General features: G+C 41.5%; 1 protein-coding gene across 8 annotated transcripts in view; it reads left to right on the top strand.

Moving 5' to 3' along the window:
- The window catches only part of FOXP1 (forkhead box P1), a 377,541-nt gene that overhangs the window by 139,970 nt on the left and 220,256 nt on the right, over window positions 1-17,315 (top strand). Inside the window, exon 1 of one of the 8 annotated variants that reach the window (XM_063165015.1) lies at window positions 13,965-14,046. The exons of the other annotated variants lie outside the window; for them this stretch is intronic. The gene's annotated coding sequence lies outside the window, so the exon portion shown is untranslated. Of the gene's footprint in view, window positions 1-13,964; window positions 14,047-17,315 lie in introns of those variants that run through there. 8 annotated transcript variants of the gene reach the window in all.

Here is a 17,315-nt window from a genome sequence, read left to right as displayed (position 1 = left end):
ATAGAAATACATTTTGTATTATTTTTTCAGAAAGACCCCAACTTCGTGCATCAGCAGTTCATCACATTTGGACTTTGGTGTGTCTTGCAATGGTTGTGAAAGAAATGCACTCTTTTTAGTAAACCTATGTCTTAGAAAATACAGTAATTGCTATTTAGCCATACAAAATAAATAGCTACATAAAAACAAGCTCCTCCCCTAGGAAAAGAAATAGAGCCTATAAAATTTATTATTTTTGTAGATCTTTGCCTGCTCTCCTGCAGCTGCCGGAAAGGTGGGTTTGCATTTGCAGAACTTGGTGCACAAATAAAGGAGTAAATAAAAGGGTTTGCTGACGCAAGCATCGCAAGGAAGGCACAGCACGTGAGTGGAAAACCACTCCAGTGGGCAAACAAAGTGATGTGCTGCCTTGAGTATCCCGGGCAAACCTGGGGGGAGTGGAAGGCAGTAGAGATTTTTTTTGTCTGTTTCAGTGTGAATGTTTTTAAAACATTGTTGACTGTCAGTGTCAACAGAGAAGTACAGAGGAAGAAAAGCAGAAATAAAAGTGTGACTGGAAAGGTGGATCAGAATACAGTAATTACAGAAGCGTTATTTTTGCTGCCTTTGATGCTAGCATAAGTATGTGAAAACTAATGCACTGCAGAGGACAGGTTTGTGGTTGAAATACACTTGATAGATTTTGACAAATTAAACAGTTGTAAAGATGTTTGGAAGTTTTCCAGATCTTTACTGTTATTTATGTCACTGAACTAAAAAATCAGTGGTTAATTTGCAGTTCTTATAATTTTTATGATACTTATGTTGTTGTAAATTTAGCAGCGTGCGGCATCAACTCAGCGGGATACATTTTATGTTGTCAGCTACCTTTTGATATCATAATAGATTTCAGTTGCCAAAGCTTCGGGGAGAGAGAATAAAATGTACGAGTGCACTGTGTGAGTGCCTGGATCAGACCCAAGTAGGAGAGGAGTTGGAGCAGGGTGGTCCCTGAAGCCAGGCCTGGTCCTTGGTGGACAGCAGGGATGCACCAGAGTCCTCTGCCAGGGGTGGCAAGTGTGTTTGAAAGTGGTAAGGATGGATGGGATGCTGTTAGGATTGGGCCCTGCAGTATCATTTGAAGTCTGAGTGGCTGCTTAGAGCTGAAAACAGCAGCAGTGCAGAGCTCCTCAAGTCTGGTCCCACCACATGGACCTTGTCCTGACCCTGCATCCCAGCAGTGCCCAGTGTAGGCTGTGCCTAACAGGTGGCAGATCTGCTCTTACCGCAGTTGTCAAATTCATCTGTGTCTCAGTGTGTAACCTGAGGGTGGAGGGAATTCTCCACCCCCCAATTTATTTCTGCTGGTGATTCTCCATACACAGTGGTCCACAGTGTGTCTCGTGGGTAAACACAGGCTAGAGAGAGAGAGCAAGTGAATCTCCAACATGATTGGAGTGGTTGGACATAGGAGAAGCTTCTGTCCTGTGGGATGGCGTTGATCAAAAGGGAAAGTCCTAACTTGTATTTTACAGAGTGCCTCTGATACCTGAATTCACACTTTTTAAAATAGATACTTTTTGCACTATTTTTCTTTTTAAGAATACTCTCTATTCTCTGTATTTATAGACTTTTCTTCTGTTGTCTTCTGTCATGGAAGATGGAGAGGCATCTTAAATTCAGGTGACTTAAAGAAGAGATGTAGTTGTTTCTCTCTTGGGCGGTGTTTTTTTGGTGGGTTAAAAATACTGGTTTTAATCTGAGTGAGACCTGTCTTTGTCTGTGTATGTCACACATTAAATGGACTTCTTATAAAGCCTAGCCATGCCCTTCCCATCTTCTACTCCTTTCAACGTTTGCCCTTTGCCTTCTAAGCCTGAAAATGGAAGAATTTATTAATGGTTGTTTCCTCAGTGTTTGTGGCATTAGCCACATTTCTCAAGGGCATTTCATGTGCTCTTTCCACTCTAACGGGATTGTCCATTGAGTTCAGCTCTGGCACATTGGGGATCCATTTGCACAGATAGCTGATTAAGCTGAACCTTCCTCATCCGTAGGTAATCCCAAAATACGCAAATTGTTAGCGTGAGATTGGTTTTTGAACATTTTTAGGTTTATAATTAAGCGCTTTGTAGTTGTCCTCCACCTCTCTCCTCATTGGAGTCTTTAGCTGTGCTGACTCCAGCTCTCCCATTCCCTTTTTCTTTCTTGATTATCTCTTTATTTCTTTTCTTTTCCCCTGGAGGTAGTTTTATGTCTGGCTCTTTCTCTGGGTACTGCTTCAAAGCTACATGGCTTGGAGCAGGTTTTTGGACACAAAAAATTTTGCAAAAAGAGCATTCTACCACTGCTTGGGGTTTTGCTGGGTCTTGGTTCCCAAGATGACAATGGCCAGTGCTGAGCACGTTGCTCTGGGGGGAGGAGACTGATTTACTCTTGACTTGAGGAGAGACTGGAGATGGGGCAGCTGAGATGGGTTTGTTTGGAAATTGCCGGCCAAGAAGGAGATGAAGTGTTGATGTGAGCAGCAAGGAGATGTTTGTGCTCCTGCACTGATGCTCTTCATGTGGAAGATGCTGTTTTTTTGTATAGGAAGAACAAGATCAAATTTTCCTTTTGCCGTGCAGCAGCAGACTGGTTTGTTAGTGTGCATTCGCTGGCTAGACTTATTCTGGCTAATGTTTGCCAGATTCTTCTATTACATATTAAAATAAGATCGTATGAGTGGGTTTTCTTTTTGTGTGTGTTTCAAAAAACTAGGCCAGCCCTAACAAGCACATTTTCGTGTTTTTGTTGTTTTTTTGCATTTTGTCATTTTACATATTGAAAAATGGAATGCAGAAAGAAAAAGGAAAAGCCTGCTAACATCAAAAAGAAATAAAGCTTTGCATTATTCTGCATAAGTGTTAAAATCTGACTGATAGTTTGTATATACAGACTTCGTTCTTTTTGGTGTTTCCTTTCCCCACCCAAAGATCACAGATGCTATGATAAAAATTAATGCTCTTTTAGTAAATGCTTTTCTTTTCTGAATTTGACCTAAAGAGGGTTGTGCAGTGCTTTTGTTACTAATAAATGTGGCAGAATTTAGGTTAAAAAAATAGGCAGACATTAATTTGTTGGGGCAGGATATTCTAAAACAAAATGCAGAGCATTTCTGCCTCTTTAAATCCAACTATGTTAATATCATAAAGTTTTTATTTTAACCATCAGGAGAGAAGCCCTGTTTGAAGAATTCAGCTTTAAAAAATGTCTTTGTAAATTGAGATTTTAGGACTACCTATTTGGAGGATGTTCCGTATGATAAATGACCTTATAAGACAAAAAAAAAAGTAATTTTGCATGTCTGCTCCCAAGGATGTGTGATAATAATAAATGAACATTTTATATATCATTATATATATATCATGGCAGAGCAAAGATCAGAAGATATATTATTCATTATTCCTGTTACTTCATATTTAAAAGGCAAAGGTTTTTGCTTCTTTGCCAAAACAATGGCTACAGAATGTATTTGTAACAATCCCCGCAAATATGAAGGGCAGAAAGATCTTCCAGGTCGTTAGCACTGAAGAAAACAGAGATGCCTTTAATTGTATTCATTTGAACATTAATACATTAATGCTGAGATTTAAGTACTGTTACTATTAAAAATTAAACTGGAGGGGCAGTGTGCAGATCATATGCTTTAGTGTAAGTTGTCAGGTGCAGTGTTTGCATATTTAGCCTGCCATTCCAGCACTAAAACGGACGTTTGAGGCCACATCTGCCCTTCTGAGGGGCACTTTTTACACCACCATTTCTGGCATTTCTTTTCATGGATGCAGTTGCACCACCTGAGCAAAAGTTGCAGTGGTTAAAATCAGAGGAGGGTAAGGAGTCACTTGTTTGCTGTCCTGAAGTCCTCTTGTTCTTCCCCTGTCCTCCCCCCGCCGTGTCCGCAGTTATTTTGCAATATGCAACCCCCTCCGAGCACTGCCTGCGGAACTGGAGTAGCTCTGGCATGTAGATTTCCCAGTGGGAGAACTTGTGTGGATGGTAATTTTAATGAGACCTGATTTAAGCAGTAGAATAGATCCATAAAACTAATACAAGCAGACTTTCAAGAGCTCTACTATTTGTCAGGGCAGTGAATTTTAGAGGTGCATCCATTGGCTTGGTAAAGAATATTATAATCTGGAGAACTTAGTCTGTATTAATTCAGATTGTTTCTATGCAAAGTACTATTGAAAGTGTCTCGAATCCAGGGCAGGCCAAATATAGACTTATTTATTTTTGAGTCTCAACTTTCGTCCAAAAATCGTGCTGGAACCACAGGACCTGAAAGCTGTGCTCTATATGAATGAATGCAAAGTCTGTATGAGTGCACACAGCTGTGCCTCCAAGCTATGACAAACCCTTAGCTTTGCTTTTTTTCCCATTCATTTAAGGCCACCGCTTGGTCCATATGTATTTCAACCTCTCCCAAGTTGTCACACCTAGTTATATATGGCAGTAACACAGGTTTCTTGGGAGATACAGAGTTTTTCTGTGAATACAGGCGTTACACCCAGCCCAGAACCTGAATCCTGCTTCACCTAATACATTTGGTCCATGGCTTTTATTTTTCATCCCGGTGCTCTGGAGCATCTCTTGCTGTTGTTGGAAATTGTGCAGTTCTGTTTGGCCTTACTAAACTGTTTTCTTTCCCTGCTCTCCTCCCCAGCCTCTTCCCTCTGTCCTGTTTGTTGTGGGCTTTTTCCCAACCAGATTTTTTCACCTCAGCTATCTCAGATGGCAGTGAGGAAGAGAGCAGGTGTAGGAAGCTCAAGGCAGGAGCTTGAGATGGAAATGGGGGGAGCTGGAACACCAATAAGCAGTAGAGAACAAGGGGCAGACAAGCAATATGGGGAGAAGTAGAGGGAAAAGTGAGGAGGAAAGGATGGAGGCAGAGGGCAAGGAGGAAGGGAGGCCAGGGAATCTGTGTGAAAGTGAAGCTGAGGGATGCTCTGTGCAATGGGGGGACACCAGCTCTGCCACCCCTTCCCATACTTGGGCATCCCAGTGACTGCAGGGACAAGGGCAGAAAGGAGGTGGCTTCTGGCAGAGCTGGTGATAGCAGGGACGTGCATTTAAACAGGGAAAAAGTTTATTTGCTTTTTCTCGCAGGAGATGCTAAGTGATTTCTGCAGTTTGAGTGGAGTGGCATTATTGTACTTAGCTCTGCATTTATTAAATAAATTTGTTCTCCAACTCAAGTGTTAAGTGTGTATTATGAAACCTCAGAGCCAATCTTAGTGGTTGCAGTGTGCAAATATTTTTAAAATTATGTAATTAAACAGGGATTGGGCTGCAATGTCCACTGAAGTGATTTATTAATTGAATGGTTTGATTAAATTTAGTGTTATTTTAGTTTATACAGAAAGGGTTGGTATCTATTTCACAGAGAGGGACATCTTGTGGGGCTGTCAGTGATGGTTCAGAGGTCCTTAGGAGGAATCTTTAGCACCCAATTAAATATTAACCAAGAAGATGTGACTTGTTCTTTCTCTGTCCCTGAAACTGTGTTTTGACATCTAAGGCTGGTGATAAAAATTTGCTCAGCAGAATCACTTGCAATGCACTCTATTCATCACTAGATTATTTCCAAATTAATCACGCTAAAAATCTTTGCATTGTAATTGTGCTGGGGCTCAGTGCTGTACGATGTGTGTAAATAAAAAAATGCCCTTTTAATTCCATGTTAACTGTGTCTTGCTGCTGTTGCAGCCAAACTGTATCTGTTTCGGTGGAATGTCATTTTAAAGGTATTGTGGTTACTGAGCGGCAGCTGTGATTGAAAAGTATGTAAACTAATCTTTAGTTGCTCATGTCATTTTTATATTCTTATGTCAGAACACAAGAAAGCTGCTTTAAATGTCTTTCACTGTGTATTAATTTTCAAGTCTAATTTTTCTTGGGTTAAAGCAAATACTGCATTCTCTGCTACACATTACCATTTGGTGCCAAAGTAAATGGCTACTTGTGAAAAAGTATAAAATTAGTTCCTGCTTGATTACTCTAAAATACATATTTATTTTCCTAGGGAGAGTTTTTATTGCTGGTGTATAAAGGACAATTGTCCTGTATGATATCGGTGACTTAAAAGGCAAAGTAATCAGGCACCATATATTTATTACTGTGAAGAGCAGAGCTGTGCATTGCTTTCCCAAAAACAAGAAGGAAGGTACAAGGGGTTTTGGTTCTTTTTTTTCCTCTTTCTTCTAGGCTTGCCCTGTGTGTTGTTCTGCTCTTTTAAATATAGAACATTTGAAATTAAATCCTCAGCTACTATGTCTGCATAAGAACTTCTTTGTCTCTCAATGCCCAACCATTGAAAATTAAATGTGTTTGCGGATAAGTATTTATTCATACCATACCTCACACCTGATCTTGTGTCAGTATGACATCATCTTTGCCACAAAGACTTCTGGTGGTTTAAAAATGTTCCGTTGTGAAATAAGTGGGAGAGGTAGAAAAGGGGCAAGGAAGGCAACAAAAATAAACTGCTAGTGGGATTTGATGTTTTGCCAATTAAAAACAAAATATAAAAAATCATGTTCTGAGGTCCACATGCTGCCTTTGATCCATACACAGGACTTCCATTTGTGCCGGTGGCTGTTCAGCCTGCGGAGGGAAGGCTGTACATGACTTAATTTGTATGTTGTGGGAAGTACATTTTCCTAGCATGTGGTCTAGCTTACTTGAAGAATCTGAAATGCGTTATAAATGTAAATGCTGTGTTTAAGTAAAACTTCATTATGTTTTGGTGGTTTCCAAAAATGCACAGGATTTGACCTTAAAGTGTTATTTCAAGGTGTTATGATGTATGAGCTAGACTTTGTAGTCTTCTAAATTAAATCTTTGAACATGTTATTATTGTATTTTGGCATCGGCAAGATGTAGTTCTCAGCTATTTTTTGTCACAGCCTTCATTTTTCTAACAAGAGTAACGAGACAGGGCCAGATTCTTCTGTAAGAGGCGTGTGCAGGATGGGGATTACCCTGCATTCACTGTGGTGTAACCAAGGACGGGTCTGCCCTTCTCATCCAAGTCCAAGGGCATGGCAGCTCCTCACCCGTGGCTGCCATCAGCACAGCCACCACCCACCACCACTGCCGGTGACCATCACACAGCCCCACGTAGGATGTGGTGAAGGGTTTAGCATTTGGATCCAAATCTGGTTCATATATAAAGGGGGTTGTGTTTCTGTTTGGAAAATATGAGCCCTTTTCACGTAGCCCAGGTGTGGATTAGCTCTCCAAACCATTTGCCTATTCCTGTGTTTGTGGGAGACTGTTTTCAATTCTTACAAAGAGGCTGTGCAAGTCCAGCCGTACAAACAACAGAAGCAATCCAAAAGTGGATTTAAAAAAAAAAAAAAATTAACAAAGTGTTTGTGATCTCAGCTTGGTAGTCTGGATGAGGGAGCAGACATAACCGCTATACGTATGCCTATTTCCAAAGAAAATAACTGCAAAACATTTCCACCTATGCCATGAGTGCTCGGGGCTTGCATTTCTCCTGCTCTGTGTAAGAGCCATCTGTTCGTGTTACGGCAGGGCCGTGGGGCACCGTCCCCGCCGTGCCGTGTCCCCCGGGCGGCACCAGGCACGGGGAGTGTGCCAGCCAGCCACGGGGAGAGGCAGGCCTGGGGCTGGGGTATGTTGTTGCAGAAAAGTCGATTAAGAAGAAGAGCTCTGAGTCAGCCCCCGGGGCCGTGGCCGCCGGTCGCTGGAGCGCCAGAGAGAGGCCGTCTTTGTAGTGTTGTTTTTGGTACCGGTTTCACGTTGCGCGCTCCTGGTATGATTCACGATGGTTACAAGGGTGATTTTCCCTCAAGAAAACAATCCCTCCCCCAAACAATCGCAGAGCCACCCTTTTGGACACTTTGCATGGATGGCTTTCTGTCTGTCTGTCCTGAGGTGCTCTTCCACTGCAGGCTTGGAGTGGGAAGGGAGAGCAGTGCTCAGCCAAAGCACAGCAGAGGCTTGTCCTCCATCTGTGGCCAGGAGTTTCCCATTTTCCTCCTTCATGGGAAGACTGGCTCATAGATGGGGGAGGCCTGAAAAATTTGTGCAAATCTTCAAAATAAAAGACATATAGGATACCCTGCTTTCCCTCTGTCATTCCTTCCCTGCATCCCAAATAGGGTAATGCTTAGAAATGCATCCAACCCCGAGTTCAAAACGGATTGCTTACCCGTGTTTCTTGAACAGCTAATTTTGCTGGCATGTTATTATTCACCCTCTGCTATTTTCAAACTGTGACACAAAACTAGAGAGAAGAAGAGATTGAAATTTTGACCGGTACGTTATCCTGATACCTGAGATGCTGTGTTGATATGAGAGTATCTTTACCACAAGGACTTTCTTGGTGGTTTTAGAGATCCCAGTGTGAATAAGTAGAAAAAAGCAGAACTAATAGCTTAAGAAGCAAAAATATTTTTTTCTTAAAGAAATTGATTAACATGCAAATATGTACTGTATGCATATTAAATATCATTTCAAAATGTGATGGGCAGGAAGCATAAGTGATGCCATTTGGTTTTGTGGCATCAGTGTGGGTTGATTAAGGGGGTGGGGATAAATTTTGGGGATTATTGATATAGCATGAGTAGAGCCAGATGGTTGTATTACACATCTTTTGTGTTCTTGTTTGCTTCTTAAAGCAGTTGCAGAATTTTGCCCTGGGCAAAATTTACTCTTTGCTCGTATGTTCCCCTGTGAATTTACTTTTGACAAAGTAGTTCACAAAGAGGGGAAACGCTGTGCCCACAAACCCATCTCTTCCCTTCACGTTTGTGAAGCCAACAGCCCCCTACTTCAGAAATATTTTGTAACTTGTGAAATAAATTAGCAGTAGGTGCAAGTTCAGAGTGTGTGTGTGCTGTGTATCGCTCCCTCTCGGTGTGCGGTATTGATTTATGGAGAATGCTGTTCTTCAGATTTTCCTTGCGGTGTTGTGAAGAAGAAACTGTGGAAATGGCAACCAGTTCAGTTTAATGCACTACTTATGTAGAGTTCTTCCATTAAAGAAATGTTGTCTTAAAGATTAATGAGCTAATTTTTCCACTACTCCTTTTTTATTTTAAGTTTTGTGGCATACCTGATTCATGTGATCAAAAACACATACTTTGTGGTATTCAGGTTGAGTGGGAGAAGGTTGTGCTAGGTAGGTGTTTGTGACATTTGTTGGAACTGCTTATCACCGGAACCACCAAAATTTACATGTGTTTGTTATTTCCCTTTGAAAGCAATTTTTTATTTCCCATAAAAAGATGGGTTTTTGTAAAGGCTTTATAGGAAAGAATTTATGTCTTTCTTGTGCCTCACACCAGTTTTTGTGGGTGTGTAACTCCACTGACTTGGATGAGGTTACTCCTAGCTTGGATGATGAGTTCCCTCTACATCTGGCAATTATTGTGGAAACAGTCCCGCTTGTAAACATGTAAACATTTTTGTCCTCTGCCTGTGTCCCTGTGTGAAATGTGTGTTTGCAGAAGGTGAGGAGACTCACCTTGCTCGTGATGGTGGGACTTTTACTGGGGACCAATTCATGCTGACACTGATTCTGTGGCCCCATGTCTGCATCCCCTCTTCACACAAAGCTGAGCCCATGTTTAGCCCAGACTGGGAGCAGCAGCTTTGGGCCCATTTTTTAGAACCAGTACTTGATGTGGAAATGGGATGGGCAGCTCTGAGCCCATTGAAATCTCTGAGTAGTCCAGTAACAAGTCTGAGACCGGAGCAACTTACTCCTCATAATGCTGCCATTGTGCTCACCCAATCTGATCAGTTCTGGAAATGTTTTAGTAAGTCTATCTTACAACACTATAAGAAGATAATCAGCTGCCTTAGAAGGTCCCCATCTGGAGTATAGAGTTCTTTTACTGAAAGATGTTTTGCCTTTCCGAGATAGCTCTCGCATTTCATCATCTGTTGTGCAGAGATGAAGTGCATATGAAAAGTCAGTGACTCTGAATCCATCTGTTGTTATTATTTTCCACTGATAATTGGCTTGAACAATGAAATGTCTGTGTCTGTAGCCTTTGAAACTGTACACCCTGTTTATTTTCTGGAGGTCTTGCTCTGCTCTCCCCCCTGCTTTTTTTTTTTTTTTCTTTTCCTTTTTTTCCCCCTTTTTTTTTGTTTATTTTATTTTGGTTTTTTTTTTTTTTTTTTTTGTTCCATTTTTCTCTCAAGCTCATAACTAGTTGAGCTTCTGTGAAGATGACATCTTTGACTCTGTGCATCAGTATGTGTCAATCCCCATCTAAAGCTTGCCTGCCAATTTTTGTCAGGGTCCTGTGTCTGTGCTGTGTGAGTGTAGAGCAGGCTTACTGCAGGAAGACTGGCAGATCCAGAGTTCATAGATATCTTACCTGAAATGTATTATTTATATCACTTTCTCTATTAAAATATTAATTTAGAGACCAGTATCTAATACCTATGGAATTAGATACTACCTGTAATTGTGTAATATATTCAGTTGCATCCAGTTTTGCACAATGCAGGGTATTAATATTGGATTCCACTAACAGCAGTTCCATTAGCTTGCTCAACCAGTATGTGATATATATGAGCAGGGAGGCATAACTACCAGCCAGAACTGCCAAAACAGTCATTAGAAGCTCCATTGGGATGGACAAAGGCTTTTACACAGTGATATACTGATTAAATTTTGTTCTATGGTTTATTTGCATCAAGGTTAGATCAGTATCATCTGTGTGAACGTATTATCTGACGCCTTATTTGGAAGGTCATTTCAATGCAAAAATGGTGAACGACACAGGGGCTCTAAAATTTCTCGCAGGATTCTTTCTTGGAGGATTTTTCTCCTGCTAGGCTTGACTGGCTCATGTTATCAATGTTTTTGTGCTTTAACCTGGTGAGTTTATTCAAGGAGGTGTGAAAACTCCCTCCATACCATACAAGTGCTCCGTGGAACTGAACATGCTAGATGCCTATTAAAACTGTGAGTTATATCCAGTGTCCTTTCAAATAATCTGTGACACATGCTCGAGAATCCAGTAAATGTGTGTTGCATCTTGAAAGGCTGAATTTTCCCGTGCCTGCCTGTGTGTAAGTGCTCTTTCAGAATGAAATTTCGGGGCCGGACGCAGTCGTGCCGTCCATGCTACGCTGTAGTCTGGAGCACCAGAGAGTAAGGCAGAGGAGTATAATCTTATTTGTGTTTCAATGGCAATCATTTAATACTGCAAGTTATTAAAAAATAATTAAATTACCAAAACCAACATGTAGCTAGGACTTACAATAAAAGGTCAATGTGATTTGACTCCTTAAGTTAGGAAGGGACACTGGTGAATTCCAATTGCTTTAAAATCGTGCTGCTTCATTCTATTTCTGGACTGGAAGGATAAATGAGACTGAAAAATAATTTATTTCTCTAGAAGGAAGAGTAAATCATAGTATATAATTATGTATATTCAATTATAATAATAAATATTTAGGTGGTTATTACAGTCTCTAGTTGTTTCTTGAAGTAAATATAGTTTGGAGGGCTCATTTCATGAGAGCAATATTTTGAAAATAATGTTTTTAAGGAACACTTCAGAAGTTTCTTCCTTTTGCCCAAATAAACTAGTAAATAGGTGTGCATTATGTGGTGATTCATAACAGCTAAAATAGATCTGTGCCTGGAATGTCTTTTATATAGTAAACAAAACAGGGATGGTAAAAGAAACTGCAGATTTAATCTGTCAACTCAACCAAAAGTCCCTGTATAAATTTTAAATCCTTGTTAAGAAAAGGCTGGGCCAGGAATGTATTGGATTGCAGTACAGTTAATGAAAATTAATTTTACAGGTGGTGTTTGGTTGTGTTTCTTTTGCTATGGTGAGATGGGTGGCTGAGCCAAAGTGGGCACAGCACAGGATTCAGCTCTGTGCCAGAGCAATGCTTAGATTAGGAATGAGCGTTTGGCGAGGAGTTGTTGGTGCTGTTGTTATTTACTATCAGAGGAGCAGAGCGTTTAGCGCTATGATTTGATTTGATTTTGCAGCTCCTATCCCCTTAAACAAGCTGTGTAGCTTGTCAGAGATCAGGACAGGTAGAATGCACAGCAGGCGTCTGATTTGAGCCAGTTACTCATTTGCTGAGTGTTTGTGTTTATGCAAAGGGGCCTCTTCCTGCATATTTAATCTAGAGTAAGGCAGTGGCTTTTGTTGTGTTTAGACCACATACCTTCAGTCCTTCCTTACACTGCAGCCAGTGTTGAAGCTCAGAAAGGCTTGAAAGTCAAAAGTGCTTTAGTGTTTTCAAACTCTCAACTTTCTGCAGTTGTTTGGGAATTACTGTACACCTCTGAGCCTTTTTCTTCCTCATTAATGGGTAAGTTTGCAATCGGTATAGAATAAGATACTTTTTTTCTGTTCCATTTTATAAATGCACAAAATATTTGTTTGTTTGTAGTTGTCCAATCCTCCTTGAGCAAAACTGGTCTGCTGAGGGAGTTTGTTGCAGGGAATTAGATCAAGAATACAGGTGTTTCTGGCATATACTTCTGAATTAAGTATTAAATGCCATATTGCAATAGACAGGTATTTGTGGGGCGGGGAAGTGAGGGGGGGGGGGATGAGTTTGGTGTATTATTCTTTGTACTAACAAATCCTGTTTTGTAACTGTCCTGAAGATAATGCTTCCATTGTTAGCTAAAAGCTTTCAAACAGTGAGCAACGCAGAACTGCAAAAGAAGCAGCAAAAAAAAAAAAAAAAAAAAAAGGAGGAGGAGGGGGGGAGGAAAAAAAAAAAGCAACCCTCTGGTCTTTATTGTTTCCTTTGCAAGGGTCCTCACTCGAATGTCTGCGCTGTAATAGGGAGGTTTTTCTTATGTGGAAATTGAATCGTCTCTTCATTGATATTAATAGCACACTAGAGATGTTAGCCATGATGCAGAGTACCAGAGCTGTGGAGTAGGAAACCTGATATTGCAGGGGGAAAAAAATGACAGTCCTATTGCTCCTCAGTGTGGGAGACATCCCTCCCCGAGAGCAGAGTTTGCATAATGGCATCCTGCCTCAACTATTTACTTATAGGTATTTTAATCTCGGGCTCTTTCTTTTAGTACAGGCGTAATTACTGCCGCTCGCTCCTGCACTTATTAACTGCGTAGCTCGGTTTCTGATTCCGTCTGGACAAATTAGTTTTAAAAATGACTTTGGAGAGAATCCGTGCGGTGTGCCTGCACAATGTACACAGTGTATACGTAATGTGTGCTGGGCTGGGAGAGCGTCGGGGTCCGACGGGAGGGAATTGGCATAAAAAATTAAAGAAAAGACGACAAAGGGCACGTCTTGGAGGCTGAGGGTTGAAGCACAGACAGCGCTTGGAGAAATGTGGAAAATGTGCGGCGAGGCCAGAAGTAGTAGTTTTGGTTCCCAATTAACTATTTCCTTCGTTTGAGTAACTCCTCTCAAACAGAAGAGTGTGCTGTTCCACCACATGTTGGAAAGTGTGAGAATCTGAATAAAATTTCATCAACCCTATTAAAATATGTAGGGACTTTGGTCTTCTTGGGTACGAATCAGCCTACAGACTCAGAGGCATTTATTAACAATAAGACTGCTGAGGTTTTTTTAATAACAAAATTACAAATACCGTGTCTAATTGTAAGTGTATTACTTTTATGCACCAGTTAAAAAAAAAAAAAAAAAAACAAAAAACTTTTTATGAGGAAAAGTACCTCAGTCAAAGCACCTCGTGTGATTAGTGCTATTGTATTCTTAAATTTTGATTGATAGAGATAATAGTTTTCACTTAAAAATACAGACAGGTACTTTAACTTTCCATGACAATAGCTATTTGCATTTCTTTTATCTTTTTGTTTAACATTTGTGGGGGTTGGGACGGATTTGATTATTAACTCTTATTGCACACCGAGGTAAATGCTAAAACAAAGCTTTTGTTAAAGCTTCAAAAGGTAAAACAGCAAATATTGTTTTTAGGCTTCAATATTTAAAGGCTGTTAAAGGATACCTCGAAAATATTTTCACATGACCACGACCAGGAGTGTCACTCGCCTGCCAGGTAAGGGACGGGACAGGGGCGGCGGGCAGGGGGGGCAGCGGCGGGGCAGCGGCCCCGAGCAGCGCCGGGGTCACGGCACGGGGGGAGCGGTGTGTCCCCTGTCCCTGTGTGTGTGTGTGTGTGTGCGGAAAGCGGCGTGGGGACAGCCCAGCCCTGCCCGAGGCCCCGCGGTGCTGCCGGCCGGGCAGCGGCGGGACCGGCCCCGGTGCCCGCAGCCGCCGCGGTGCCGCCGCCGGGCACGGGCATCCTCCCTCCGCCTGCTGCCGCCCGGACGGGTCAAGTTTCAGGAGGAGAGTTGTAGCGCAGGCATAAAATGGTTAAGGCTGGTACTGAGGCACGGGGAGTTATTTTAAGAAACGGGGAAGATCTGGCGATAGGAGCCAGGCGGCGGCGTTTGATGGCTGGCTCTGGCTCCGGGAGATGGTGGCCCCTGGCTCGGGGAGGTGGGATCTGGCCGAGGGGACGGGGTCTGCCTCGGGGATGGCCTCTCCTCACCTGGCAGGCTGGGTGGCTCCCGGGAGCGCGTTCCCTTCACCTGGGATGGATTCGGTGAGGGCCAGCGCTGTCACACACGAGAGGCAAACAAGCAATCCATCAGTCAGAGATGCAGGACTGAGCGATCGCGGTGCAGATCCCGCGTTGGAAGCGAGCTGTTCCCAACTTGCCTGCGAACTGCGCCCGTGTGTTCCCTGTAAGAGCTGTTAAAAAGCGGGGGAGGAACGGATCGTGATTAGTTTTGTAGATTTGGCTTACGCCGAGTTATTCTTTTCCAAGGTTACGGTGGACTTGAAAGGTAATATTAATTTGAAAGAGCGAATGTGCTGTGCATAGCTTTGTCCTCGTGCTGTTATTTATTATTTTATTTTATTTTATTTCTGTTCGGAATAAATAATAAGCACCAGCCAGAGATTCTGAACAGCCTGCTAATGACTGAAAAGGAAAATACAGTATGATTTGCTCCCTCCTTCCACTGAGAAGCAGCAAGGTAGTGAGCATTGATATCCCTGTGTTTTGGCCTGTACCAAATCCACTTCCCCCTCTTCAAAGAGAGGTGGAAGAAGTGCACTTAGACTCTCACAGTTTCACTGTTCACCTGCATTTCACTTTCTGAGGAGGTGGTAAGCACTGCTGCTATAGAAAATCTCCTGTGCCATGCCTCGTGAGATTTTATATATGCTGCACAATTAAAAGTGGCCACCTTGACAGTGGTCAGAAAAAAAAAATTCTCTCCATTATTTAGTTTATTATATAATTTCTCTTTAAAAATAAAATAGGTACAACAAAACTGAAGAGACAACTACTGACCGTCCTCAAAACAGTTCTACACATGATTTATGTTAGTGCAAGTAACCCAACTGAGTGTGCTGTGTGAGGAAATAACCTGTGTGCAGGACTGGTCCACAAGTCTGCCTGGTACCAGATGTTTTCTTCTCAATCAGTGTACATTCTGTATTTTCAGAACCGGCAAAATACCAAATAAAAATATTTTTGTTTTTCTCTTACAAATACGCACTTGATAAAATCACAGACTGCCTCTTTTCCTGCATAGGACAAGAAAATAATGATTATAAGAATAGGACATATAAACAGTACAGATCTAATATGTCAGCCTATGTGCAGTTGAATGTGACTCAGGGACTTTTGAGGGGAAAGAACAGCTGTATTAGGTGGTTACAGTTCACTTTATTTAGAAGAAATTACTGAGCAGAAGTGCTTATTTTGGTGATCAGGTTTTGGTATTTTAAAACTTTCAGGAAGCTTTTTAGTAAATATTTTAATCAGGCACATTAAATACATTTCAGCTGGTTTTATATAAGAAAAATAAATCAAAATCTAATTTCAAACCCTTTTTTTTTTTTTTGTGCTATCAGGCGCATACGTCTATTTTATCTTTTTAATTTTTTTTTAAAAAGTGTGCTTTCTAGGTAGTAAAGGGGAGATTCCTTTGCTGCTTTAGGTTTCCTGTAATAAAGTGTAGGCTTCTGAGGGCTGGGACACTGACAAAAAAATGTGCATGCGTAATTCTGAGCAGAGGAGCAGCTCAACTGGTGTTCTACTTTCCTGTGTAAAATTACTCAGAGCCAGTTTGTGTGGGATCAAGGTCCTTGTTAATCTATTTTTGGCTATACCCAAGGCTGTTCTCATTTAGATATTAGTAAAATGTTAGAGTTTTAAGTAGACTTTCATTATGCAGTGGTCTCTGTTTCTGAGTAGTGTCTGTGTTATTGGTTAAATTTGGCTTTGCAGTGATCCCTTGGAGTTAGGGCTCCATCCTGCAGCCTCCCTGGAATGACCTCGCTGCCCTGGAGGGAGGAGATCACTAAATCAAATAAATGTTGTTGGATCAGAAGAGTTACAAGGTCCAGCCCAACAGCAGGTGCAATGTCAAAGCTTCTGATCTTTGCCTGCTCCCTTGGTACCAGGGGAATAGGTAGGGCCTGATCCAGGACAAGAGTGGCCTTTCTGTTGGAAGAGGTTATGGCACTTGCTCAGGTTGAGATTGTTGTTGTCTTTCCAAAATCCTGCTCAAAACACTGTTTTAAAAAACATCTTTATATCCAAGGATTTCAAACTCTGTTACAATGACCTATCTTGCTAGTGGGTAAACTGAGGCATGTGGTGAACAAACCTGACATTTTCAGAAATATCTGGTAAAATCTATTCAGGGCACAGAGTTTTGTGTGGACTCTTCTTTGTGTATGGCATCAGTGGGGCCTTGGAGGTGGCATCGAGGATGCTGAGAGACCTTCTCTCTGCCCATCAGGCAGCAGGACCACTGCTGCTTGCTTGCAAAGTGGATTTTTGTTTGTGGTTTGGTTTCTATTTTAATCATCTCCTTGGGGGGAAAATATGAGTGTAGCGAAATGTCTTGCTTTGGTAGGATGGGATTTTTTTCTTTGTTTGCTCCACACACACACTTAGTGTTGATGGTACTTTGTGTTTATCTTAAAGACAGCATGATGGAAGGAATGTGTGTTGCCTACATCAATTCACTCACCCATATAAACAGTTTCAGGAGGAAAGTCTGTATTTGTGTTTCTACGTTTTGAGATACTCAACTTTTAGACTATTAATGAGAAATTTTCACAGGTGGGAACAGCTGTTTCTGCTGCTCATTTTTTAACTTTAATGGTGCATTTTCCATATTTTTGAAAGCCAGGTAACATATAGCAGGAGTTTGATAACCAGAAATTTAAGCAGTCTGGATTTCAATCAGGGAGTAATTTGTGAGGAGAGCTGAGTCCTCCTCAGCCCCCTGTAGACCCTGT

This window comes from Melospiza melodia, chromosome 10 (genome assembly GCF_035770615.1).
Source record: "Melospiza melodia melodia isolate bMelMel2 chromosome 10, bMelMel2.pri, whole genome shotgun sequence".
In the NCBI taxonomy this organism is placed as follows: Eukaryota; Metazoa; Chordata; class Aves; order Passeriformes; family Passerellidae; genus Melospiza; species Melospiza melodia.
The sequence above is the reverse complement of the archived record's forward strand: the minus strand, read 5'-3'. Positions and strand labels throughout refer to the sequence as shown.